This window comes from Vicugna pacos, unplaced genomic scaffold (assembly GCF_048564905.1).
Source record: "Vicugna pacos unplaced genomic scaffold, VicPac4 scaffold_196, whole genome shotgun sequence".
NCBI lineage: Eukaryota > Metazoa > Chordata > Mammalia > Artiodactyla > Camelidae > Vicugna > Vicugna pacos.
Genome location: NW_027328875.1, coordinates 193,906 through 205,437, shown reverse-complemented (window position 1 = coordinate 205,437; position 11,532 = coordinate 193,906). Strand labels below are relative to the sequence as shown.

General features: G+C 46.7%; 1 long non-coding RNA gene across 1 annotated transcript; it reads left to right on the top strand.

Moving 5' to 3' along the window:
* Positions 1 to 651: 651 nt before the first annotated feature.
* On the top strand, positions 652 to 5,578 carry LOC140695361 (uncharacterized). Its single transcript, XR_012071088.1, has 4 exons — positions 652 to 839; positions 4,048 to 4,120; positions 5,218 to 5,288; positions 5,497 to 5,578. It is a non-coding gene; the product is annotated as an uncharacterized lncRNA (long non-coding RNA).
* Positions 5,579 to 11,532: the final 5,954 nt, after the last annotated feature.

The window sequence follows — 11,532 nt, the reverse complement described above, 5'->3', positions numbered from 1 at the left end:
AATGGATGCCTGAGTGGAGGGGAGGGAAGGGCAAGTGCTTGCTAGCTAGGCCCAAACCTGGGAAAAGGCTTACCTGGGCTTGGTGAATTCTGGTCTGAATGGCTTGGGAATGCCCCTTGGGACGTGTGGATTCTCACGACCTCTTCCAAGAACAGGAGCGTTTTGATCATCTCTGCCATCTCTTCTCTTGCAGATGTCAGGGACCTTGGACCCGTTCTTGGACAAGAGAATTGAGGAACTTCCTCAAGTCCACGTTGGCACTCCGTATGTTTCTGCCAGTATCAGCGAGGATCAATAGGACTCATGAATGTCTTTTGAGCCTGGTATCCTCTACAGCTGTCTCCACGCCAGTATTCTCCATTGTAGCAGAACATCTCTCATCCATGTGTTCGCATCTCTCCTCAATCCGTGCAGCCAGCTTTTCGCCCAGCTTCTCTTCGTGTCTCCCCTAAAGTCGACTTCACCAGGACTGGGCAAGTCTGAAAGGACCTCGGAGCCTCACCAGTAAGCTGATGACAGGCAGATCTTCCACTGTCTGCTCTGAAAGATTCTGGAAACTGACCTGTGAACTCAGGTCTTTGGGCAGCAGCAGTATCTCGAACTTACACAGCTTCCCGGACCAAACACCTAAGCCAAGCTCCACAGAGGGCGGCAGCCCCTCCATCACACTGATCCACCCACAGAACTCTGCCCGGTTACCTAGGATCCAACAGCCACAACAAGCCTCGCGGTACACACCAACATTCCACCTGGAATCCAACCGGTAACTGCCATCCCCAATGGCTGCTGCATCTTGTCAGTGTTGGGGGAGGGGCTGCATCCGACGAGAGGTGCCTAAGGTAAATGTGATTCTACCCACTAGCGTCCCATGGGCCTTTCTTCTTCCCTCTTTCCTTTTGCTCAGATCTGTATGCACAGTACCAATGGAGGGAAGTGGGTCCCTTTTTAGTTGATGGTTTCACACGTCTTTAAACTTTCTAACAGTTCACAGTACACAGAGACCCTCTAAAGGAGACTTATGTTCCTATGATATCCGTACACCCGGAATACATATGCATCGCCTGATTTCTGCTGAAACACCTGCACTCTCAGGACATGGATCCATTTGTTTCATGGGGGCTGAAATTCCAAGAAATGAAACCAACCCCAATGTGCACTTTACTGTCTGTCTCTTTTGCTCTTAGTACACTTTGGCAGATCTACATGCCTTTGTTATAGGCTTCTTACATTTCTTCTCTACGTAGCGTAGAATATGGCATTCCTTCATCCTGTCGGAAGACATACAAGTCTACATCACGGACTAGGAATCCATTTGATTCCAAATCGGCATTTGGGTTAGGTCACGATATGCTCTTATGAATCAATATTTACGAATATGAATGCACGCCTCTGATTTCCGAAGACAAGTGTGCTGAGTACATGCAAGCCGCGATACTGGGTCGATGCGTGCTGAATGATCCTTGACATCACCTTGAGTATTTTCTTTTGAATAATCATGATTCCCTTGGTAGATGTCAGCCAACCGTACCCTTTTGGTGCTTGTTTGTTGGTTTGATTCTTTGTTGGTCTGCTTCTTGCTTGTTTTGCAAACACGTCAGGCCATGCAGCTCTCCTTTCGCTTCAAACAGAGAGTCCAATAAGCTGATTCACTTAAGAGAGTGCTTCCAATCACCTATGATTTCCTGCTTCCCTCTCCCATCTTTAGGGTTTTGATGTCCTCCTTGCCTTCTTCTTGTTTCTTCTTTGCCACTCATGCTCTTCTTGCATTTCCAATAATGGTTTTCTTCTTTCCATTTCATCTTGCTGCTTTTCTATTCAGGGGAGTATTCTCAACCTTCCTTTTAGAAGAAGTTTTGAACTGCTGAATTCTTTTAAGATTTGCCGGTCTGTGGAATTCTCTAGCTCTGCCGTTATTAGAAACGGTGGTCATGGGGCATAGGCTACCCTAGGTGGCAGCATTTGGCCATTCAGGATATGGTCTGTGTCCTGGCACTCCTCCCTGTCCTGCAATATTGCTGCCGAGATATCAGCTGAAACCCCTCTGGAGGTTCCCTTGTGACTATGTTGTTTCCTCCAGGTGCATTTTAAATCACTGGGATATTCGTGAACTTTGTTGATTTGAATCATACAGCTGCTGGTAGGTCTATTGGGATTCCACCTCCTTTGGATGCTGTGTAATCCCTGAATTCGCATAGATGATTCTTTCTTGGCTTTCAGCACGTTTCAGTCTGATTTTTCTACAGATACATTTTCAGACAGTTTTTGTTTCTTTATCTCTTGCTTTTCCATCTGGGACTCTTATGAACTCTAGTCTTTCATGCCCTGTCTTAACCCAGGATTCAACAGCAATGTTTCATTGGTTTGCACTTGCTTTCCTATGTCTGCTTCTGACCGAGGGATTTCTGTTCCCCTGTCTTCACAGTCATTCACGCGTCCCTCTGCATTATCTAGTCTGCTAAGGGCTGAATTTTGGCCCTGATATGATCACATCCATTGAGTTTTCTGATATTTTTTGGCTCGTCTTTAGACTTTCTCTTCCCCTTTTCTGATATTCTGCCTTTTGTGATTCTGAGACAATGTTGTTCTTCAGGGTTTTCCAGACCTCCAATTTCAACACTTGGTCTGGATAGCGTTTTGCAGTCTAGTTGTTGGAAAGCTTATCTTCTGGGCCTTCAATATCTTTGGAACTGAAAATGGTACTTCCTGTTTCTTTTACTGTACTTCTTCATCTCTACTGGTCAGGTAATATCAGGTATCTAATGTAGACTTCTAGGGCTTTGTTAAGTGAAAATTTTAGACTCTTGTCTCTACGCAATTCCATGGGATTTCTGTGAGGACAACTTCTCCTAGACATTGATGCCATATTCTGTTCCTGTGTGTGTTGTCTGGTATATCTCCAATTGCTGGTGTTGCATTTGTTGTGATGAACATCCCATACTATTTCGATTAGCATAACTTCATTTCGATTACGCATATCTCACAATTCTGAAAGTGCGCAGGACACTTCCTCTTGTGGAAATGAGGCTTCTAAAGGTTCTCAGCTCTGCATTCTGCTCTATGTCATTTTGGAGTGTTTAAAAAAAAGCAAACTGAGAGTGCGCTTGTGCTTTGTAGTGCCACGGGAATGTCCCAATGAAAGCAGTTCTTCCCAGAGATTCTCTGTCTACTGAAACACCAGTGGAAGCTCATCCATGGATGTCACACATCAGGGCCTGCTGGAATGATCCCGCAGACCTACCTTGGTGTCCTCGGTGCCGTACCGTGCCGGTGCCATCCAAAATGTAGCATCCGCTTTTGGGAGATAGTGCTGAAGGAAATGCTTCCTCTTCTCATGCTGTGGACTTGGACCACTCTTCCTTGTCCTCTCATCCTTGTGGCACGGGTGCACGAAGGCAACCACAGAGCTGTTGCGCATCCTGTGCCTCAAACCAAACCATAATCCCAGCCCAGGTTATGAATGTAGCAGATCCTAAGGCTTTTCATTCTGATTTCAAACCCAAGGCCCCCTGGATCCCTCAGACCAGATGCACGATAGCTCTGATTCAGCCCCACACGTGCTCTATTGGCAAGATGCCCAATTGGTCCCTGGTCCTGCAGATGCACTGGGTGTGGCCATGGGACATATCGGTAATCTCAACCGCGCGACCAGTGTGGTTGCTTTATCATTGGTACACAGTTCGGTTTGCTCTCTTGATTCGACCCACCACATCCCACAACGCACTCCAGATCCCTGAGACTCAGCGTGTGCCATCATCCGTAGCCCTATCCCTCACTGACCGTTGCCTCTGCTACCTCAAATTTGGCAGCTCGGATCTTGGTCTCAGAATCAACTGTGGGGATATTTTGCGCTGGATTCTTTGAGTTCTGTCAGCCAAGCATCTGCTGTGCACTCTTGTAAATCTCAGCACATCACCTTCAATCCCATGTCTCCTGTCCGCTTGAGAGTGTGCGTCCAAGGTAAACAGAGTTTCACCCTTGTTGCTCCATCACCAGGGGTCAGACCCTGCACTGGTTTCCATTCCCTGCTTTGCCTTCTCCTGCTTCCAGGTGTCCTGAGGCCTCATCCTGTCTTTGGAAGTAACAGGCCTCTCTTCGGCAAGTGTCCTGTGCCAAGGGCTGGGTGAGTGGATGTTTCCATTGCTCTGTACCTGGGAGCGAGTGAGTGCAGGTTGCACTTCTTCTCTGCCAACTGGGCATCGATGAATCAACACTATCCAGATACATTTCACAGAAATGTGATATTTGCTTAGCTCTTTGTTTCTATACAGCCTTGGTGGGAGGGATTGTCCGAAGACACCTGTTTTGACAGTGTGTTGATATCTCATTGGCAGTCTTTAAGAAGTTTAACAGAATTCATTTACATGTTTTGGGAGTATACGAAAATGAAGTTATTTTTTGAAACACACTGTATCGACCTAGAAGCCAGACTTGTCAATTTTGGTAACATTTTGTCAGCTCTACGGAAAACCTAGACAGAAAGAATGCAAACTTCCAGTCCAAACTGTTAAAGGGGTCATGTCAGCTCTTTACGGTTGAAGCCTCCGAAACCAACAGGAACCATGAAATAACTATTGGAAACATGAAATAACCCCCAACCTTGGATACACTTGTGCATGTGGTGCCCTTTACTCCCAGTGACACCTACTGGCCAATGTTGGCATTTCAAGGGGTAACATCCCTCTCTAGGAAAATACAAGAGGAAACAAACCAAATATATACATTTAGGTTTGAATCCAAAAGCACCTAGAGGCATTATAGCTAGGACAACCCTGCTGCAGTTATGCTAGTCTATTGAGAACCAGGTGTTCTTCTATCAGTGATGAGAACGATTCATCATCCGATCATGTTGGGTAAAGCCATTTAACGCAACCAAGTCTGCACCCCCATGATATAGTGCCCCCGGGGGCTTGACTCAATTGAAAGACGATCCACAGAAGCTGTGTCTTTAATGTCACTGGCGACTTTGACAGTACAGTTCACTTTCTGACATGTACTATTTACCTATACTGTCTTGAAAAACTGAGGCCTAATACAGATTCAAGTTCAGTCAAAGATTCCCCTGACTTACCACACTCCCTTCACCCCAGGGAAGACATAAACACAACATTTGCTGAATCTAGCGGAAGGCCATCGTTTCTAGGTGTGAGCTAAGTATTCAATTCCTATCGATTTCAGCCGAGACTATTTGACCTTGAAGGAGTTCACTGTTGTTCACAGAGTGTGAAGCTGGAGGAAGTCTGATTCTAGGAGGGGCTTGCTCTTCTCGTAATGGCTTCATTGCAGCTCAGGTACTGATCCTTCAAAATGGATGCCTGAGTGGAGGGGAGGGAAGGGCAAGTGCTTGCTAGCTAGGCCCAAACCTGGGAAAAGGCTTACCTGGGCTTGGTGAATTCTGGTCTGAATGGCTTGGGAATGCCCCTTGGGACGTGTGGATTCTCACGACCTCTTCCAAGAACAGGAGCGTTTTGATCATCTCTGCCATCTCTTCTCTTGCAGATGTCAGGGACCTTGGACCCGTTCTTGGACAAGAGAATTGAGGAACTTCCTCAAGTCCACGTTGGCACTCCGTATGTTTCTGCCAGTATCAGCGAGGATCAATAGGACTCATGAATGTCTTTTGAGCCTGGTATCCTCTACAGCTGTCTCCACGCCAGTATTCTCCATTGTAGCAGAACATCTCTCATCCATGTGTTCGCATCTCTCCTCAATCCGTGCAGCCAGCTTTTCGCCCAGCTTCTCTTCGTGTCTCCCCTAAAGTCGACTTCACCAGGACTGGGCAAGTCTGAAAGGACCTCGGAGCCTCACCAGTAAGCTGATGACAGGCAGATCTTCCACTGTCTGCTCTGAAAGGTTCTGGAAACTGACCTGTGAACTCAGGTCTTTGGGCAGCAGCAGTATCTCGAACTTACACAGCTTCCCGGACCAAACACCTAAGCCAAGCTCCACAGAGGGCGGCAGCCCCTCCATCACACTGATCCACCCACAGAACTCTGCCCGGTTACCTAGGATCCAACAGCCACAACAAGCCTCGCGGTACACACCAACATTCCACCTGGAATCCAACCGGTAACTGCCATCCCCAATGGCTGCTGCATCTTGTCAGTGTTGGGGGAGGGGCTGCATCCGACGAGAGGTGCCTAAGGTAAATGTGATTCTACCCACTAGCGTCCCATGGGCCTTTCTTCTTCCCTCTTTCCTTTTGCTCAGATCTGTATGCACAGTACCAATGGAGGGAAGTGGGTCCCTTTTTAGTTGATGGTTTCACACGTCTTTAAACTTTCTAACAGTTCACAGTACACAGAGACCCTCTAAAGGAGACTTATGTTCCTATGATATCCGTACACCCGGAATACATATGCATCGCCTGATTTCTGCTGAAACACCTGCACTCTCAGGACATGGATCCATTTGTTTCATGGGGGCTGAAATTCCAAGAAATGAAACCAACCCCAATGTGCACTTTACTGTCTGTCTCTTTTGCTCTTAGTACACTTTGGCAGATCTACGTGCCTTTGTTATAGGCTTCTTACATTTCTTCTCTACGTAGCGTAGAATATGGCATTCCTTCATCCTGTCGGAAGACATACAAGTCTACATCACGGACTAGGAATCCATTTGATTCCAAATCGGCATTTGGGTTAGGTCACGATATGCTCTTATGAATCAATATTTACGAATATGAATGCACGCCTCTGATTTCCGAAGACAAGTGTGCTGAGTACATGCAAGCCGCGATACTGGGTCGATGCGTGCTGAATGATCCTTGACATCACCTTGAGTATTTTCTTTTGAATAATCATGATTCCCTTGGTAGATGTCAGCCAACCGTACCCTTTTGGTGCTTGTTTGTTGGTTTGATTCTTTGTTGGTCTGCTTCTTGCTTGTTTTGCAAACACGTCAGGCCATGCAGCTCTCCTTTCGCTTCAAACAGAGAGTCCAATAAGCTGATTCACTTAAGAGAGTGCTTCCAATCACCTATGATTTCCTGCTTCCCTCTCCCATCTTTAGGGTTTTGATGTCCTCCTTGCCTTCTTCTTGTTTCTTCTTTGCCACTCATGCTCTTCTTGCATTTCCAATAATGGTTTTCTTCTTTCCATTTCATCTTGCTGCTTTTCTATTCAGGGGAGTATTCTCAACCTTCCTTTTAGAAGAAGTTTTGAACTGCTGAATTCTTTTAAGATTTGCCGGTCTGTGGAATTCTCTAGCTCTGCCGTTATTAGAAACGGTGGTCATGGGGCATAGGCTACCCTAGGTGGCAGCATTTGGCCATTCAGGATATGGTCTGTGTCCTGGCACTCCTCCCTGTCCTGCAATATTGCTGCCGAGATATCAGCTGAAACCCCTCTGGAGGTTCCCTTGTGACTATGTTGTTTCCTCCAGGTGCATTTTAAATCACTGGGATATTCGTGAACTTTGTTGATTTGAATCATACAGCTGCTGGTAGGTCTATTGGGATTCCACCTCCTTTGGATGCTGTGTAATCCCTGAATTCGCATAGATGATTCTTTCTTGGCTTTCAGCACGTTTCAGTCTGATTTTTCTACAGATACATTTTCAGACAGTTTTTGTTTCTTTATCTCTTGCTTTTCCATCTGGGACTCTTATGAACTCTAGTCTTTCATGCCCTGTCTTAACCCAGGATTCAACAGCAATGTTTCATTGGTTTGCACTTGCTTTCCTATGTCTGCTTCTGACCGAGGGATTTCTGTTCCCCTGTCTTCACAGTCATTCACGCGTCCCTCTGCATTATCTAGTCTGCTAAGGGCTGAATTTTGGCCCTGATATGATCACATCCATTGAGTTTTCTGATATTTTTTGGCTCGTCTTTAGACTTTCTCTTCCCCTTTTCTGATATTCTGCCTTTTGTGATTCTGAGACAATGTTGTTCTTCAGGGTTTTCCAGACCTCCAATTTCAACACTTGGTCTGGATAGCGTTTTGCAATCTAGTTGTTTGAAAGCTTATCTTCTGGGCCTTCAATATCTTTGGAACTGAAAATGGTACTTCCTGTTTCTTTTACTGTACTTCTTCATCTCTACTGGTCAGGTAATATCAGGTATCTAATGTAGACTTCTAGGGCTTTGTTAAGTGAAAATTTTAGACTCTTGTCTCTACGCAATTCCATGGGATTTCTGTGAGGACAACTTCTCCTAGACATTGATGCCATATTCTGTTCCTGTGTGTGTTGTCTGGTATATCTCCAATTGCTGGTGTTGCATTTGTTGTGATGAACATCCCATACTATTTCGATTAGCATAACTTCATTTCGATTACGCATATCTCACAATTCTGAAAGTGCGCAGGACACTTCCTCTTGTGGAAATGAGGCTTCTAAAGGTTCTCAGCTCTGCATTCTGCTCTATGTCATTTTGGAGTGTTTAAAAAAAAGCAAACTGAGAGTGCGCTTGTGCTTTGTAGTGCCACGGGAATGTCCCAATGAAAGCAGTTCTTCCCAGAGCTTCTCTGTCTACTGAAACACCAGTGGAAGCTCATCCATGGATGTCACACATCAGGGCCTGCTGGAATGATCCCGCAGACCTACCTTGGTGTCCTCGGTGCCGTACCGTGCCGGTGCCATCCAAAATGTAGCATCCGCTTTTGGGAGATAGTGCTGAAGGAAATGCTTCCTCTTCTCATGCTGTGGACTTGGACCACTCTTCCTTGTCCTCTCATCCTTGTGGCACGGGTGCACGAAGGCAACCACAGAGCTGTTGCGCATCCTGTGCCTCAAACCAAACCATAATCCCAGCCCAGGTTATGAATGTAGCAGATCCTAAGGCTTTTCATTCTGATTTCAAACCCAAGGCCCCCTGGATCCCTCAGACCAGATGCACGATAGCTCTGATTCAGCCCCACACGTGCTCTATTGGCAAGATGCCCAATTGGTCCCTGGTCCTGCAGATGCACTGGGTGTGGCCATGGGACATATCGGTAATCTCAACCGCGCGACCAGTGTGGTTGCTTTATCATTGGTACACAGTTCGGTTTGCTCTCTTGATTCGACCCACCACATCCCACAACGCACTCCAGATCCCTGAGACTCAGCGTGTGCCATCATCCGTAGCCCTATCCCTCACTGACCGTTGCCTCTGCTACCTCAAATTTGGCAGCTCGGATCTTGGTCTCAGAATCAACTGTGGGGATATTTTGCGCTGGATTCTTTGAGTTCTGTCAGCCAAGCATCTGCTGTGCACTCTTGTAAATCTCAGCACATCACCTTCAATCCCATGTCTCCTGTCCGCTTGAGAGTGTGCGTCCAAGGTAAACAGAGTTTCACCCTTGTTGCTCCATCACCAGGGGTCAGACCCTGCACTGGTTTCCATTCCCTGCTTTGCCTTCTCCTGCTTCCAGGTGTCCTGAGGCCTCATCCTGTCTTTGGAAGTAACAGGCCTCTCTTCGGCAAGTGTCCTGTGCCAAGGGCTGGGTGAGTGGATGTTTCCATTGCTCTGTACCTGGGAGCGAGTGAGTGCAGGTTGCACTTCTTCTCTGCCAACTGGGCATCGATGAATCAACACTATCCAGATACATTTCACAGAAATGTGATATTTGCTTAGCTCTTTGTTTCTATACAGCCTTGGTGGGAGGGATTGTCCGAAGACACCTGTTTTGACAGTGTGTTGATATCTCATTTGCAGTCTTTAAGAAGTTTAACAGAATTCATTTACATGTTTTGGGAATATACGAAAATGAAGTTATTTTTTGAAACACACTGTATCGACCTAGAAGCCAGACTTGTCAATTTTGGTAACATTTTGTCAGCTCTACGGAAAACCTAGACAGAAAGAATGCAAACTTCCAGTCCAAACTGTTAAAGGGGTCATGTCAGCTCTTTACGGTTGAAGCCTCCGAAACCAACAGGAACCATGAAATAACTATTGGAAACATGAAATAACCCCCAACCTTGGATACACTTGTGCATGTGGTGCCCTTTACTCCCAGTGACACCTACTGGCCAATGTTGGCATTTCAAGGGGTAACATCCCTCTCTAGGAAAATACAAGAGGAAACAAACCAAATATATACATTTAGGTTTGAATCCAAAAGCACCTAGAGGCATTATAGCTAGGACAACCCTGCTGCAGTTATGCTAGTCTATTGAGAACCAGGTGTTCTTCTATCAGTGATGAGAACGATTCATCATCCGATCATGTTGGGTAAAGCCATTTAACGCAACCAAGTCTGCACCCCCATGATATAGTGCCCCCGGGGGCTTGACTCAATTGAAAGACGATCCACAGAAGCTGTGTCTTTAATGTCACTGGCGACTTTGACAGTACAGTTCACTTTCTGACATGTACTATTTACCTATACTGTCTTGAAAAACTGAGGCCTAATACAGATTCAAGTTCAGTCAAAGATTCCCCTGACTTACCACACTCCCTTCACCCCAGGGAAGACATAAACACAACATTGGCTGAATCTAGCGGAAGGCCATCGTTTCTAGGTGTGAGCTAAGTATTCAATTCCTATCGATTTCAGCCGAGACTATTTGACCTTGAAGGAGTTCACTGTTGTTCACAGAGTGTGAAGCTGGAGGAAGTCTGATTCTAGGAGGGGCTTGCTCTTCTCGTAATGGCTTCATTGCAGCTCAGGTACTGATCCTTCAAAATGGATGCCTGAGTGGAGGGGAGGGAAGGGCAAGTGCTTGCTAGCTAGGCCCAAACCTGGGAAAAGGCTTACCTGGGCTTGGTGAATTCTGGTCTGAATGGCTTGGGAATGCCCCTTGGGACGTGTGGATTCTCACGACCTCTTCCAAGAACAGGAGCGTTTTGATCATCTCTGCCATCTCTTCTCTTGCAGATGTCAGGGACCTTGGACCCGTTCTTGGAGAAGAGAATTGAGGATCTTCCTCAAGTCCACGTTGGCACTCCGTATGTTTCTGCCAGTATCAGCGAGGATCAATAGGTCTCATGAATGTCTTTTGAGCCTGGTATCCTCTACAGCTGTCTCCACGCCAGTATTCTCCATTGTAGCAGAACATCTCTCATCCATGTGTTCGCATCTCTCCTCAATCCGTGCAGCCAGCTTTTCGCCCAGCTTCTCTTCGTGTCTCCCCTAAAGTCGACTTCACCAGGACTGGGCAAGTCTGAAAGTACCTCGGAGCCTCACCAGTAAGCTGATGACAGGCAGATCTTCCACTGTCTGCTCTGAAAGGTTCTGGAAACTGACCTGTGAACTCAGGTCTTTGGGCAGCAGCAGTATCTCGAACTTACACAGCTTCCCGGACCAAACACCTAAGCCAAGCTCCACAGAGGGCGGCAGCCCCTCCATCACACTGATCCACCCACAGAACTCTGCCCGGTTACCTAGGATCCAACAGCTACAACAAGCCTCGCGGTACACACCAACATTCCACCTGGAATCCAACCGGTACCTGCCATCCCCAATGGCTGCTGCATCTTGTCAGTGTTGGGGGAGGGGCTGCATCCGACGAGAGGTGCCTAAGGTAAATGTGATTCTACCCACTAGCGTCCCATGGGCCTTTCTTCTTCCCTCTTACCTTTTGCTCAGATCTGTATGCACAGTACCAATG